General features: G+C 42.1%; 1 long non-coding RNA gene across 1 annotated transcript; it reads left to right on the top strand.

Moving 5' to 3' along the window:
• Positions 1 to 514: 514 nt before the first annotated feature.
• LOC142921814 (uncharacterized) lies at positions 515 to 16,805 on the top strand. The gene is made up of 3 exons (XR_012939668.1): positions 515 to 747; positions 1,177 to 1,245; positions 10,153 to 16,805. It is a non-coding gene; the product is annotated as an uncharacterized LOC142921814 (long non-coding RNA).
• Positions 16,806 to 17,297: the final 492 nt, after the last annotated feature.

The following is a 17,297-nucleotide window of genomic DNA, read 5'->3' as shown; positions in this document are numbered from 1 at the left end:
ATCAGGTGTGTCAGTTTGCATAAATTTATTTTGAAAACGGCATATTTATTTATTTATATATATAAAAAATAACGTTTGCGTTATAAACACGGTAGGACCAACACCTCGGCCGTAGCAGATCATTGTTCTAATTCAGTAGGCTCACATGCCATTGACTTTTCCAAGACGGAGGTTCTTTGTAAGCCATCTGGCTTCCATGAGAGATTCGTTCATGAGGCTATCCACATATACAAGCACAGAGACAATTTCAACCGAGAAGATGGATTCTATCTTAGCAATCATTGGAAAGATTTGATAAATCATTTCAGCTCTTGATTGATTGTTCACGCTTACAGTGGCTTTCAGACAGCATACATAAAAACAAATTTCGTCTCCCCCCTCCTCTTTTCAAAAAATAGATGGACTAGTCCTGGGCAAACTGCCAATCGTTGCGCGTGACGCTAACGTTTTTTATAAATAAATAAATGCGCCGTTTAAAAATAAATTTATGCAAACCAACACACCTGAAGATGACCGTTTGAGTTATGGTCGAAACGTCGTGAGAATTTTTTATTGTTTTATATATATATTTTGTTGTTTCTCTTCAACGTGACTTTACCGAAAAAACTAAGAATATAATTTATTCAGTTGTAGAGGCTCATTGTGAGAGGAGAGCAATGTCTCCCGGAAGTGACGTCATGTCACCTGCTGCCGCGTGACGTCGCGAGGTAACAGGGAGTTGCCTCCGCCCGTGCACTGACATCTGAGGTGAGAAATTCGCATCGCGGTTGTGGTGGTGGTGGTTGTTGTGGTAGTTGTTGTTGTTTACCAACGTAGAGCTTCTCTCTCTCGTAGGGATGTCAATTGAGTAGCAGCGAGCATGGGAATCGATGTCCAGGTTGTAACTTTACAACGCAGGGCCTAGCCACGCGGGGCCTTGCCTCCTGCCCTCGCCTGATTGCATTCACTTTAATTATCTCGCTTAATATTTTTTTATTGTTTTTTATATATATATTTTGTTGTTTCTCTTCAACGTGACTTTACCGAAAAAACTAAGAATATGAATTACTGCAGTCACGAAAGCTTTAAATAAAAATTTATCTCGCTTAAGTTTAATTTGTCTTCACCCGGCTAGCCACTTTGTAACTTTGTTTTATTGTAAATATTAACGCAGTTTTAATTTTCTTTTGTTACCAGGCCAAGCCCGCTTGAGCTGCTATACCGCTCTAGTTTTCAGAAACGACCTGCCCACAACAACAACACAAGGTGAGGCTTTCAATTTAAAGCTTTCGTGACTGCAGGGATTCATCTTCATGGTTCTTTCGGTAAAGTCACCACCACGTAGAATGGAATAAAGTAATACAAATAAAAATGAAACAAAAAAATACAATTCTCACGACGTTTCGGCCACAACACAAGTAGCCTTCGTCAGGTGAAGGAACAGAACTGTCGGGACGACAGCGCTTCAATGAACGCTGCTAAGATTCGTAGCGTCTTTTAAGCTAGGTGGGAGAAGTGAAGCGCCTTGGCAAAGGAGTTTACACATCAAACAGGGTAATTTAGCATTGAAATAGCTGAGGGATTAGCTTGTGACTGGTCACAGAAATAGCTATGTTAAAGTCAAAGTTTACATATCAACAGAGGCATTTAGTATATGGACGCTGAAGGGCTGCAACTACCCAACTATCATAATAAATGTACTCAATATATTATTTAATAAGCTCAGCTATTAACACAAAGCAACTGGGTATACACTACACTATATAATGAATACCATATAGTAAACCAATAAAAAACTTATCAATAAACTCTATATACTCTCTAATCAGCTCAGACACCAACAATAAGTCGTTATATATCACAATGCCATATGGCGAAAAAATGGGTGGAATCTTACCCTCAACTTTAGCACCACGGATAGCTACGCGCCCCGTTCAGACGGACGAGTCCATCCATGCTCGGAACGGAGGAGGGGGGAGAAATGATCTCTGTGCTTGTGTATGTGGATGGCCTCATGAACGAATCTCTCATGGTAGCCGGTTGGCTTGCAAAGACCCTCCGTCTTGGAGAAGTCAATGTCATGTGAGCCCACTGAATTATAACAGTGATCTGCCACGGAAGAGGAGTTCGTCCTACCGTGTTTCAAGTCTGCTTTATGTTCGCGGATGCGGTCCGAGATATGTCGTTTGGTTTCTCCAATGTAGCTGCTACCACAGAGGCACTTTAGTTTGTAAACACCCGGGTACTGTATGTCTGGAACAGCATCTTTTACACATGGAACCAGATCACGGATTTTATGTACTGTGTTGAATCGAACCTGGATCTTGTGTTTATTCAGGATTTTTTATATCTTTTTAGTAATCTCCTGCAATGTAGGGTAAGGTGATGGTTTTGAGTGGCTCCTCAGGATCCTTCTTCATGACTGGAGTGATGGCTTTGCGGATTGTGTAGTCGGAGTAACCATTAGCCCTGAGAGCCTGGTGTACGTGCTTGAGTTTACTGGCAATGTGTTCCTGGTTGGAAATGCATTGGGCTCTATGGTATAGAGCAGGGGTCGGGAACCTTTTTGACTAAGAGAGCCATGAAAGCAAAAAATTTGGAAATTTATTTCAGTGAGAGCCATATAATATATTTTAAAAGTGAATTCAACTAAATGTCAGTATAATAAGCCTCTGAATTTATTCTTTTAAATAATGTTGTTATAACACTCACCATTAATGCGACTTCTGGTGCTGCATGGATTTGCTGATGTCTTTGTAGTCGGGTTGGTACTTGGTGAGGTTAAGCTTCATGCAAGCGTTGAGGGTTTCATCCGTTAAACGTGATCGTAGGTTGGACTTGATGTTTTTAAGATGTGAGAATGACTGCTCACATGCATACGTAGATCCAAACATGGTCAATACAGCAATACTCACACGCTGCAGTGTGTGGTATGTGACAGGAAGCGCGTTCCAAGTTTTGAGAATCAGATGGTCTTCGGGTTGGAGTTTTTTCATTTCTGTCCACATGTGCTTGCTCGCCAACTCCGCTTTCTGTCGTGTGATTCTTTCCAAATCTTCATTCAGTGACTTGAACTTATTCACCCACATGTCTGAGGCCTTCAGGTCAGCCACTTCTGCTTCAAAATCTCTGACGGAGACACCAGGGATGTAATTCAGGTCGGCTGTGTTCAGTGAACACTCGTTTGGATGGGTGATGAACTTAAAAAGACGAGTGTGCTCACGAAATTCTCCAAAGCGTGCTTTGAAGGACTGTAGGAGACTGGATGTGCAGCCAGCTAGCTGGTGGAGATCAAGGTTTTGAATGGGCTCACTTGCTGTGCATGCATCTTTAAATTGGCTCAGTTTTTCAAAATGTAGTAAACGACCTGTTTCAAGATCCGTGATGAAAAGCTCCAGCTTGTTTTCAAAAGCAAATACAGCTTGTTGAAGGGATAACACTGTATTTCCAATGCCTTGCATTTTCACGTTGAGCTGGTTCAGATGTTCAGTCAGATCTACGAGATAGTAAAACTTGAGGAGCCACTCGGTGTCGGCTAGCTCAGGATGCCCGACGCCTTTCATTTCAAGGAAAGTCCGGATTTCGTTCAGGCAAGCCGCAAAACGGCTAAGCACCTTCCCTCTTGACAACCAACGCACATTGCTGTGCAAAAGCAGACCAGGATAGTTATTTACAACTTCATCCAGCAGTGTTTTAAACTGGCGATCATTTAAGGCTTGGGCAACAATAAAGTTGATCACACGAATGACCAGCGACATCACTTCGCCAAACTGCCTGTCACACATCTGAGCACAAAGTGCCTCCTGGTGTATAATGCAATGGAAACTTAGGATGGGTCTATTTTCATGTTCACGGAGAAGCGCCACAAATCCTTTGTTTTTCCCCACCATACACGGAGCACCATCAGTACACACTGAGAGAAGTTTATCCATAGGTAGACTTTTTTCTTGAGCAAACTCCATGAAAGACTTGAATAAATCCTCACCTCTTGTGGACCCTTTTAATGGCAGAACAGCAAGACTTTCTTCGCGCAGTGTGTCACCAACAGCATATCTTGCAATCACGCTGAACTGCGACAAATGGCTCACGTCTGTTGACTCATCCAAAGCCAGAGAAAAGAACGGCGCTGCATTTATGTCCTTCACTTGCGTTTCCTCCACTTTGTTTGCCATCACGATGGTACGATCATGAACAGTTCTTGCCGACAGAGGCATGTCTTGTATCCGTTTGATTATCTTGTCTTTGTTCGGAAGATCATCAAAAAGTTCATTGGCTACATCCAGCATGAACGTTTTAGCATACTCGCCATCTGTGAATGGTTTTCCGTTCCTCACTATTGCTAAAGAACCAGCAAAGCTAGCCGAATTATAGTCACCTTGCCGGGTCCATACGCGGAGTTGCTGCTGACTAGCTTGCACCCTGCTCAGAAGCTCTTGGCACGCTTTCTTTCTGCTGTCTCCCGCAGGGTATTTTGATGCAAAGGTAGCGTGGCGCGTGTCGAAGTGCCGCTTTACATTCGACCGTTTCAACGATGTAATTTTGTCATTGCAAATTAGACACACCGCAGAACCCGCTCTCTCCACAAAGGCGAATTCTTCGGTCCATTCGTCCTGAAATGTACGATACTCGTCGTCTTTTTTTCTTTTCGCCATCTTCTTCGTCGAAGGGTTAGCTTTGAGCTAATGACCGAGCAGACGCAGTCTCAGACTGATTCAAAAGGGGGCGTTTACCTGTTTTACCCAGCAACGGCAAACGTAGGCCAGTATCATCCAATTAAAATAATGGACAATTGCTCCTGCAGCCCTGAACAGGACATGCGCAGTGAAAAATCGATGGATGGATTAAAACAAGTGAGAATATTTTGTTTTATCTGCGAGCCATATGCAATCATCAAAAGAGCCACATCTGGCTCGCGAGCCATAGGTTCCCGACCCCTGGTATAGAGTCTTGATGAGGGAGTTCTTCTGGGATGGATGGTGGTGGGAATCCGGTTTCAAGTAAGCATCTGTATGAGTAGCTTTCCTGTAGACAGAGTGGCTCATTGAACCATCAGGTCTCCTTTTAATTAAGACATCCAAAATGGTAGCTTGCCATCTTTTTTGACCTCCATGGTAAATCTGATGGCTGGGTGTATGGAATTGATGTGGTCGCGGAATTGGTCTAGAGCAGGCTGGCCATGTGGCCAAATGACAAAAGTGTCATCCACGTACCTCTTCCATAAGGTCGGGCATAGAGTGGCAGTCTGGATGGCGTCAGCTTCATTTCCATGAATACGTTGGCTACAACCGGAGACAGGGGGGAGCCCATTGGGGTGCCCTCAGTCTGTTTGTAGAAAGTTCCATTCCAGGTGAAGTATGTGTTGGTTAAGCAATGTCTCACCAGGGGGGGTACATCAGTATGCAGTCCTTGATGAACCAAGTCTTCAATGATTGCGATGGTGTCAGGTACCGGAACTTTGGTGAACAAGGACACCACATCAAAACTGACAAGCAGGTCGTCTGGGGACAGGGAAATGCCTTTGATTGTCGATACCAGGTGAATAGAATTTAGTACCGCAGAGGTGGTTTTTCCATTGAAAGGTCGCAGTATATCAGCAAGAAAACGTGCCAGTTTATAGGTGGGGGAGTTGATAGTAGAGACGATAAGACGAAGGGTGTATCTTCTTTGTGTATCTTTGGACGGCCATATAATCTTGGTGGTCTGGCAGCAGAGGGTTTCAACGAGAACTGTTTGGTCTGATCAATTAATGCTGTTGAATCAGAGATGATTTTGTTCGTTTTGGTAACCAGGCTGTTGGTGGGATCTCTTTTTATTTTTGTATAGCTGCCATCGTTGAGTAGTTCTTGAATTTTGTTGTTATATTCTGTTTTGTCCATGATGACAGTGACATTGCCCTTGTCGGCTGAGAGGATGACAATATCATCTCTCTTTTTTAATTGAGATTATTCAAAGCGTTCATCTTTGCTGATGTTGCTTGGTGGCATCTTAGCGTTTTTGAGGGTTGCAGCGATTTCAGATCTTGCTACGTCTGCAGAGATGTGACTCAAGCCCTTGAGTGCAACGTCTACATGGGCAATGATATCATTAACTGGGATGTGTCTCGGTGTGACAGCAAAGTTTAGACCTTTAGCTAAAACGGATTTCAGGCCATCAGAAATGGAACTGTTACTGCGATTAATACGACTTTGTTAACGTCTATCTTTTCGGTGTGTGGATCTGATTTTTTGTTGGAGGGGTGATTGAATTTGGAAATCAAATTTTCCTATATTTTGTCGACATAGTGGCAGCTGAAGAGGCACTCATATTGTCTACATGTTCCCAATCCGATGTAGACATTTTTGCTGTCAATGTTAAGTGTGATTTGTAGAGTGTCTTGTCTAACTGATCGAGTTCGGTGCGTGTAAGTCTGATTTTTTCTGAGATAAGAGCGAAGCTGGTTCTAGCTGGAATTCGTTTTGCATTGACAGAAGTTGCAGCAGCAGAGGTTAGTGTAAATGCGGTTGGTATTACCTTAGAGTCGCGGCATTTCTTCAGAAAGGTGAGAGACTAGATTAGTTGAGCTTTGTTGTCCCGGAGTTTGTTGAATGATCTTAAGGTTGTGTGGAATCCCTCCCCGTAGAGGCGGTTAAATTTCGATTTAAAGCTTTCGTGACTGCAAGGATTCATCTTCTTTGGTTCTTTCGGTAAAATCACATAGAATGAGAATAAAATAATAAAATAAAATAAGACAATCAAATTCTCACGACGTTTCGGCCACAATACAAGTAGCCTTCTTCAGGTGAAGGAACAAAACTGTCGGGACGACAGAGCTTCATTGAACGCTGCTAAGATTCGTAGCGTCTTTTTAAGCTGGTTGAGAGAAGTGAGGCACCTTGACCAAGGGGTTTACATATCAAACAGGAGAATTTATCATTGAAACAGCTGAGGGATTAGCTTGTGACTGGTCAAAGAAATAGCTATGTTAAAGTCAAAGCCTACACATCCACAGAGGCACCTAGTACAAATCAAACAGGAGAATTTAGCATTGAAAAAGCTGAGGGATTAGCTTGTGACTGGTCACAGAAATAGCTATGTTAAAGTCTACGCAACAAAAGGATTAACTCCGTTTATATTGCACACACACAGTGACCCATCTCCCTCTCCCTACACACAACAAATGACGGACTTTTGTCATCTGGCCACATGGCCAGCCTGCTCTAGACCAATTCCTCGACCACATCAATTCCATACACCCAGCCATCAGATTTACCATGGAGGTTGAAAAAGATGGCAAGCTACCCTTTTTGGATGTCTTAATTAAAAGGAGACCTGATGTTTCAATGAGCCACTCTGTCTACAGGAAAGCTACCCATACAGATGCTTACTTGAAACCGGATTCCCACCACCATCCAGCCCAGAAGAACTCCCTCATCAAGACTCTATACCATAGAGCCCAATGCATTTCCTACCAGGAACACATTGCCAGTGAACTCAAGCACGTACACCAGGCTCTCAGGGCTAATGGTTACTCCGACTACACAATCAGCAAAGCCGTCACTCCAGTCATGAAGAAGGATCCTCTTGAGGAGCCACTCAAAACCATCACCTTACCCTACATTGCAGGGGTCACTAAAAAGATCTCCAAAATCCTGAATTAACACAAGATCCAGGTCTGATTCAACACAGTACATAAAATCCGTGATCTGGTTCCATCTGTAAAAGATGCTGTTCCAGACATACAGTACCCGGGTGTTTACAAACTAAAGTACCTCTGTGGTAGCAGCTACATTGGAGAATCCAAACGACATATCTCGGACCGCATCCGCGAACATAAAGCAGACTTGAAACACGGTAGGACGAACTCCTCTGCCGTGGCAAATCACTGTTATAATTCAGTGGGCTCACATGACATTGACTTCTCCAAGACGGAGGTTCTTTGCAAGCCAACCGGCTACCATGAGAGACTCGTTCATGAGGCCATCCACATATACATGCACAGAGACAATTTCAACCGAGAAGATGGATTCTGGCTTAGTAACCATTGGAAAGATGTTTTAAACCATTTCGGCTCTTAATTAATTGTATTTTACGGTGACCTTCAGACCGCAGCTCTTTTGCTGGCACACCACGGTTAATGGTATGGTTTATAACATGGAGTATAACAGCGCATCGTGGCTGTTTCTCTCCCCCCTCCTCCGTTCCGAGCATGGATGGACTCGTCCGTCTGAACGGGGCTCGTCGCTGTTCGTGGTGCTGACGTTGAGGGGAAGAAACCGCCACCCAATTTTTCGCCATATAGCATTGTGATATATAACGACTTATTGTTGTTGGCTCAGCTGATTGGAGAGTATATAGAGTCTATTGATAACATTGAGGTAGTTTATATTTTAGTTTTTTATTGGTTTACTATATAGTATTCATTATATAGTGTAGTGTATACCCAGTTGCTTTGTGTTAATAGCTCAGCTTATTGAAGAATATATTGAGTACATTTATTATATTGATGTAATTTCGACTTAGTTTTTTCATATTGGTTTACTGTATGATAGTTGGGTAGTTGCAGCCCTTTAGCATCCATATACTACATGCCTCTGTTGATATGTAAACTTTGACTTTAACATAGCTGTTTCTGTGACCAGTCACAAGCTAATCCCTCAGCTATTTCAACGCGCTTCACTTCTCTCACCTAGCTTAAAAGACGCTACAAATCTTAGCAGCGTTCATTGAAGCGCTGTTGTCCCGACAGTTCTGTTCCTTCACGTGAAGAAGGCTACTTGTGTTGTGGCCGAAACGTCATGAGAATTTTATTTTATTTGATTATGTTTTATTTGTATGACTTTGTTTCCATTCTATGTGACTTTACCGAAAGAACCAAGAAGAAGGTGAGGCTTGTCAACAGCGTGGTGGTGTTCACTCTAGACGCGTGGCGGTGTTCACTCTAGACGCGTGGCGGTGTTCACTCTAGACGCGTGGCGGTGTTCACTCTAGACGCGTGGCGGTGTTCACTCTAGACATGTGGCGGTGTTCACTATAGACGCATGGCGGTGTTCACTCGACGTGTGGCGGTGTTCACTCTAGACGCGTGGCGGTGTTCACTCTAGACGTGTGGCGGTGTTCACTCTAGACGTGTGGCGATGTTCATTCTCTACATGTAGAGGGGAAACCGGGGGATCGGGAAGGAAATCCACACGAGGAGAGAGAGAGACATGCAGCCTCGGCTGTGTTGTATTGATCCTCAATTAACTGCTTGGTGGAGTGAGGAAGCATTAATACTAAGCAGGTGAAGGTGGCCAGGCGTGGGTGTGGACACACCACCACCTGTGAACCATGCCAGAGTGTGACACTGGTGGAGCCAGTGGGGGTGGGGGGGCATTCATGTTCTTGGCTCTTTCGGTGGAGTCGCGTTGGGGGGAAGCAATAAAATAACAGAATATATGTTTTGTTGTTTCCCTTCGGCGTGGCTTTGCCGAGGGAGCTAAGAATATGAATGCACATTACAATTCCTTATAGGGGAAACACATGCTAATTTACGGATTACTAACATAGCATATAATCACTAACACACATTACAACTAATTACTAATCTACAACTCATTACTAATCATAACCATTGACTGATTACTAATCGATTATATAATTACAATACCCCCCCTCCGCCTCTAATCACTGCACCTGATATGAGTTAAATGATGACGTCACCCTGCTGCTCTATATAAAACCGGGAGCAAGCGAGGGCTTTACCATTCTGGCGAATTGCCCGATGATGCTGGATGTATTTACCAGCAAAACGTCGTACTCAAACTGTAAATGTTGTGGATTCACTCTTCAACACACCGGTGGGCTATAGTAGTGAACTATTTGTCTTTTGTCAACGTGACACTTTTTTTGCTGATTGGCCATGTCGGGTGGTGGAGGGTTATGACACATTTATAAATAACGCGATCTAACCCGAAAACCTTTATTATGAATATTGGTCGCGAAAGCCTACGTGTTAAACTGTGCCATAACATCCCGTGTGATGAATTTGGGTCACTTTTCCACTATATCATGAATATATGAATAAGTATAGACGTGTAAGTCACCGGTTACTGTGTATATATGCTTTCCTCTGTGCATCGATACTGACGTGTAGATGGTGTGGATATTATTTTTTTCTGTCTGCAGCTGATGCTTCCTCTGACGCTTCCTCTGCAGAATTGGTCTGATGGAGCAAAGGCACTCGGCGCAGCTCAGTACTACAAGGCAACATTGCGACCGGTGTGCATACAGCACGGATCGTACTTGAAATTTGACACGGCACAAGAGAACTCACACAGGAGAGAAACCCTTCAAGTGCAATGTGTGTGGGAAGGCGTTTGCACATTCATCTGCCCTTGTAACACACCAGAGAACACACACGAGAGAGAAACCCTTCAAGTGCAGTGTTTGTGGGAAAGCATTTTTACAGTCATCTGCTCTTGTAATACACCAGAGAACACACACGGGAGATAAACCCTTCAGGTGGACTCTGTGTAGGAAGGCGTTTGCACAGTCACCACATCTTAAAGTACACCAGAAAACACACAAGCATCAGAAGATCCACAAGGAGTGGAGTCTGAAATCGGCTTGTGAAAGTCAAAGTGCCGCCATGAGCCCATCCCTCATGAAACAAGAACCGGAAGAAAATCCCAGCTTGGACACTATTAAAGGTATCGAGGTGAAATGTGAAGGAGTGATGGTGAAGAGCGAAGAAGTGAAGGTAAAATGTGAAGATGAAGATTCAACTCCAAAATGGAACCTTCACATCGATGGAGGCAACATGAAGCAGGAGGAGAATTCTAACTGTGAGGCAGAGCGAGGCAACTCCCAGCAGTTTGTGGAAATGTGGGTGGACTTACTCCTAGACAATACAGAGTCAAGTGGATACCCGGTAGATGTGTAAGCCAGAGACGATGTCGCTACAATAGATGCACCTTTGTGTCTTATCACTCGCTCTAGAAGTGTCTTATCACTCGCTCTAGAAGTGTCTTGTCACTCACTCTAAGTGTCTTATCACTCACTCTAGAAGTGTCTTATCACTCTAGAAGTGTCTTATCACTCACTCTAGAAGTGTCTTATCACTCACTCTAGAAGCGTCTTATCACTCACTGTAGAAGTGTCTTATCACTCGCTCTAGAAGTGTCTTATCACTCACTCTAGAAGTGTTTTATCACTCGCTCTAGAAGTGTCTGATCACTCACTCTAAGTGTCTTATCACTCACTCTAGAAGTGTCTTATCACTCTAGAAGTGTCTTATCACTCACTCTAGAAGTGTCTTATCACTCACTCTAGAAGTGTCTTGTCACTCACTCTAGAAGTGTCTTATCACTCACTCTAGAAGTGTCTTATCACTCACTCTAGAAGTGTTTTATCACTCACTCTAGAAGTGTCTTATCACTCAATCTAGAAGTGTATTATCACTCACTCTAGAAGTGTCTTATCACTCTAGAAGTGTCTTATCACTCACTCTAGAAGTGTCTTATCACTCACTCTAGAAGTGTTTTATCACTCACTCTAGAAGTGTCTTATCACTCAATCTAGAAGTGTATTATCACTCACTCTAGAAGTGTCTTATCACTCTAGAAGTGTCTTATCACTCACTCTAGAAGTGTCTTATCACTCACTTTAGAAGTGTCTTATCACTCACTCTAGAAGTGTCTTATCACTCACTCTAGAAGTGTCTTATCACTCACTTTAGAAGTGTCTTATCACTCACTCTAGAAGTGTCTTATCACTCACTCTAGAAGTGTCTTATCACTCACTCTAGAAGTGTCTTATCACTCACTTTAGAAGTGTCTTATCACTCACTCTAGAAGTGTCTTATCACTCACTCTAGAAGTGTCTTATCACTCTAGAAGTGTCTTATCACTCACTCTAGAAGTGTCTTATCACTCAATCTAGAAGTGTCTTATCACTCACTCTAGAAGTGTCTTATCACTCACTCTAGAAGTGTCTTATCACTCACTCTAGAAGTGTCTTATCACTCACTTTAGAAGTGTCTTATCACTCACTCTAGAAGTGTCTTATCACTCACTCTAGAAGTGTCTTATCACTCTAGAAGTGTCTTATCACTCACTCTAGAAGTGTCTTATCACTCAATCTAGAAGTGTCTTATCACTCACTCTAGAAGTGTCTTATCACTCACTCTAGAAGTGTCTTATCACTCACTTTAGAAGTGTCTTATCACTCACTCTAGAAGTGTCTTATCACTCACTCTAGAAGTGTCTTATCACTCACTTTAGAAGTGTCTTATCACTCACTCTAGAAGTGTCTTATCACTCACTCTAGAAGTGTCTTATCACTCACTCTAGAAGTGTCTTATCACTCACTTTAGAAGTGTCTTATCACTCACTCTAGAAGTGTCTTATCACTCACTCTAGAAGTGTCTTATCACTCTAGAAGTGTCTTATCACTCACTCTAGAAGTGTCTTATCACTCAATCTAGAAGTGTCTTATCACTCACTCTAGAAGTGTCTTATCACTCACTCTAGAAGTGTCTTATCACTCACTCTAGAAGTGTCTTATCACTCACTTTAGAAGTGTCTTATCACTCACTCTAGAAGTGTCTTATCACTCACTCTAGAAGTGTCTTATCACTCTAGAAGTGTCTTATCACTCACTCTAGAAGTGTCTTATCACTCAATCTAGAAGTGTCTTATCACTCACTCTAGAAGTGTCTTATCACTCACTCTAGAAGTGTCTTATCACTCACTCTAGAAGTGTCTTATCCCTCACTCTAGAAGTGTCTTATCACTCACTTTAGAAGTGTCTTATCACTCACTCTAGAAGTGTCTTATCACTCACTCTAGAAGTGTCTTATCACTCTAAGTGTCTTATCACTCACTCTAGAAGTGTCTTATCACTCACTCTAGAAGTGTCTTATCACTCACTCTAGAAGTGTCTTATCACTCACTCTAGAAGTGTCTTATCACTTACTTTAGAAGTGTCATATCACTCACTCTAGAAGTGTCTGATCACTCACTCTAGAAGTGTCTTATCACTCACTCTAGAAGTGTCTTATCACTCACTTTAGAAGTGTCTTATCACTCACTCTAGAAGTGTCTTATCACTCACTCTAGAAGTGTCTTATCACTCTAAGTGTCTTATCACTCACTCTAGAAGTGTCTTATCACTCACTCTAGAAGTGTCTTATCACTCACTCTAGAAGTGTCTTATCACTCTAGAAGTGTCTTATCACTCACTCTAGAAGTGTCTTATCACTCACTTTAGAAGTGTCTTATCACTCACTCTAGAAGTGTCTTATCACTCACTCTAGAAGTGTCTTATCACTCACTCTAGAAGTGTCTTATCACTCACTTTAGAAGTGTCTTATCACTCACTCTAGAAGTGTCTTATCACTCACTCTAGAAGTGTCTTATCACTCTAGAAGTGTCTTATCACTCACTCTAGAAGTGTCTTATCACTCAATCTAGAAGTGTCTTATCACTCACTCTAGAAGTGTCTTATCACTCACTCTAGAAGTGTCTTATCACTCACTCTAGAAGTGTCTTATCACTCACTTTAGAAGTGTCTTATCACTCACTCTAGAAGTGTCTTATCACTCACTCTAGAAGTGTCTTATCACTCTAGAAGTGTCTTATCACTCACTCTAGAAGTGTCTTATCACTCAATCTAGAAGTGTCTTATCACTCACTCTAGAAGTGTCTTATCACTCACTCTAGAAGTGTCTTATCACTCACTCTAGAAGTGTCTTATCCCTCACTCTAGAAGTGTCTTATCACTCACTTTAGAAGTGTCTTATCACTCACTCTAGAAGTGTCTTATCACTCACTCTAGAAGTGTCTTATCACTCACTCTAGAAGTGTCTTATCACTCACTCTAGAAGTGTCTTATCACTCACTCTAGAAGTGTCTTATCACTTACTTTAGAAGTGTCATATCACTCACTCTAGAAGTGTCTGATCACTCACTCTAGAAGTGTCTTATCACTCACTCTAGAAGTGTCTTATCACTCACTTTAGAAGTGTCTTATCACTCACTCTAGAAGTGTCTTATCACTCACTCTAGAAGTGTCTTATCACTCTAAGTGTCTTATCACTCACTCTAGAAGTGTCTTATCACTCACTCTAGAAGTGTCTTATCACTCACTCTAGAAGTGTCTTATCACTCACTCTAGAAGTGTCTTATCACTCACTCTAGAAGTGTCTTATCACTCACTTTAGAAGTGTCTTATCACTCACTCTAGAAGTGTCTTATCACTCACTCTAGAAGTGTCTGATCACTCACTCTAGAAGTGTCTTATCACTCACTCTAGAAGTGTCTTATCACTCACTTTAGAAGTGTCTTATCACTCACTCTAGAAGTGTCTTATCACTCACTCTAGAAGTGTCTTATCACTCACTCTAGAAGTGTCTTATCACTCAATCTAGAAGTGTCTTATCACTCACTCTAGAAGTGTCTTATCACTCTAAAAGTGTCTTATCACTCACTCTAGAAGTGTCTTATCACTCACTCTAGAAGTGTCTTATCACTCACTCTAGAAGTGTCTGATCACTCACTCTAGAAGTGTCTTATCACTCACTCTAGAAGTGTCTTATCACTCACTCTAGAAGTGTCTTATCACTCTAGAAGTGTCTTATCACTCACTCTAGAAGTGTCTTATCACTCACTCTAGAAGTGTCTTATCACTCACTCTAGAAGTGTCTTATCACTCAATCTAGAAGTGTCTTATCACTCACTCTAGAAGTGTCTTATCACTCTAAAAGTGTCTTATCACTCACTCTAGAAGTGTCTTATCACTCACTCTAGAAGTGTCTAAATACGATGCTTAGCAATTATAAAAAAAAGAATTCGTCAAAAAGTGGTCTTAAAATAAAAAATGTAACAGCGACATTTCAAGCAATGGCCTTTATTCAAAGAGCATGGGTCACAGAGGGGATAATACAAGTTGAATACCGCATTCTACACGATGGGGCCTTGATTAGAATCATATTTTTTAATGTTTTCTGCTGACCAGTTTTTAATTGGTATATGAATAGTTAGCAAATCGGTGCTATTGGGAAACAGAAAACTTTTCAACAATCAAAAAGTACAAAATTGAATAACAAGTAAAATACCGTAAAAATATGTTCAGTTAAATGACAATAATCTTTCATTTAAGTACAACTTAATGCCTCAGAAAATCAAAGCGCCATGGGTCAAATTTCAACTGAAACATTCGAAGAACATATTCTTAGTTATTTCGGTAAAGTCACGTTAAAGGGAAACAACAAAATAATAAATTATATATAAAACAAAAAAATTCGTCTCCCCCCTCCTCTTTTCAGAACATAGATGGACTAGTCCTAAATAAACTGCCAAATCGCTGCGCGTGGCGCTAACGTTTTTTTATTATAAATAAATAAATGCACCGTTTAAAAATAAATTAATGCAAACCAACACACCTGAAGACGACCGTTTGTGTTATGGTCGAAACGTCATGAGAATTTTTTATTGTTTTATATATAATTTATTATTTTGTTGTTTCCCTTTAATGTGACTTTACCGAAATAACTAAGAATATGAATTACTGCAGTCACGAAAGCTTTAAATCAAAATTTTATTCGAAGAACATCTCCAGATTAAAAAAAGAAAGTATTTATTTAACACATCCCATCGGTCGTACAGAGGGCATTTGGCTCAAGCCCAGGCAAACTCTAGGCCGGTTTCGACATTGAGTCTCACATCAGCCAGAATCAGCCTCGTCTGAACCAGAGGGTCAACTGTCAGATGTTTAGAGTCTAGGACTCTTTCTCTTACACGTGGGTTCCTTGGTCGACGAAAAAAAGAGTATACAGGGTGTGAAAAAAAATTTTCCCGATTTGAAATCGCTATATCTCTGCAACCACGAAACTGCCCCATGAAAGAAAATCTTACCGCTTGAAATGGCGGGGCATAAAGGTTCAAATGATTACCGCTAGATGCTTCTCCGAGTGCACAAACAGCCCCTAGCCTCAGTCATTTGCAAGACACACTGCCTCCAATGTTGGATAGGTCGCACGGGACCCCAAGACTTGGCGCTACACTCTTGGCCCCAAAGATCCCCAGACATCACACCCTGCGACTTTTTCTTGTGGGGATACGTCAAAGACCGTCTTTTTGTGCCACCATTAGCGACTAATATGGATGACCCTTAACAGAATCACGGCAGCGGTGACTTCAGTGGAAGAAGACACTTTGAGAGGCATTTGGGACGAATTCAACTATCATCTCGATGTTGTCCCTACAGCAGGTGGAGGGCACATAGCGCATTTATAAAATGGTTAGTAAAACTTGATAACTCATTAAACCGTTTGTAATTTCAAAGGAGTATATTTCATGATGGCAATATGTTACAATTACAATGTTGCCATCGTGAAATATACTGCTTTGAAATTGGGTCCATCTTTTTGAAACACCCTGTATAATACACTACGCAAAAGAATCATCACATCAGTGTACAATCGGTGCATTTTACCGCGGTCATGATGAAGTCAAAATTCTACACCTGGACTTACTTCCACTCAACAGCTTACGCGTGATATCATTTCCCTTCGGGCGAAATGACGTCTTTGCTCGCTCGCGTTTCGTAACGTCATCATTGGGCCCTTTACCAAGGCGGGAAAGTTTCGTCGGGCAGGGCGTTAACGTCGTCGGCGTCGTTATCAGCGTTATAATTACACCACGTCGCCTCTTGTCACGGTTTGGTGTCGTTATTGATACCAGCATGGTCTACTTTCAAGTGTTACGCTGCTGCGCGTGCGGAACTTTCCAAGTTCATCAGGCGAGTGATGCGTGCGCCTGCTTGCGGACGAACCACTTTTAATTAAACCATCAACACATTTGATGTGATATGAATATGGGCCGTCGCCCGAAACGTCGCCTGGCATATATTTTTTTCTGTTAAGGCTGCAGTGATATTGATGAATGCATTGAGTTTTAGTTTCTGTTGTCCTTGTGCACCGCTGCCAACGTAGAAGCAGTATCGCCAAATTACTTGTTTACATGCCGTATTGTCGTATATGTAATTGAAAGGCTTGCATGGGCCACCACGCCTGGCTAGGATAAAACCTTCCTGTCCATGGTTGATAGGTTAATCCAATGATGATGATGATGGCAATGGCTGCAAAGCCATCCGGCACAACTTGCGTACCGGGAACGAACCCCACTGAGCTGCAATACGGCTCACCCCGCAAGGTGGGTCCCCATGTGGTCGTTGATGGCTTTTTGAATAATTGTCATGTCTCGCTGTCATCCAATGTTTTTTTTATGACTGGCAAATAAGTAACTCGCGTCATAATTTGGCGATACAGCGTTCGTTGGCAGTGGTGCGCAACTAGCACA

Source organism: Petromyzon marinus, unplaced genomic scaffold, assembly GCF_048934315.1.
Source record: "Petromyzon marinus isolate PM22_M1 ecotype Great Lakes invasive population unplaced genomic scaffold, UKy_Petmar_22M1.pri1.0 PM_G_Scaffold_9, whole genome shotgun sequence".
NCBI classification, from domain to species: domain Eukaryota; kingdom Metazoa; phylum Chordata; class Hyperoartia; order Petromyzontiformes; family Petromyzontidae; genus Petromyzon; species Petromyzon marinus.
This window is presented reverse-complemented; position numbering and strand designations above follow the sequence as displayed.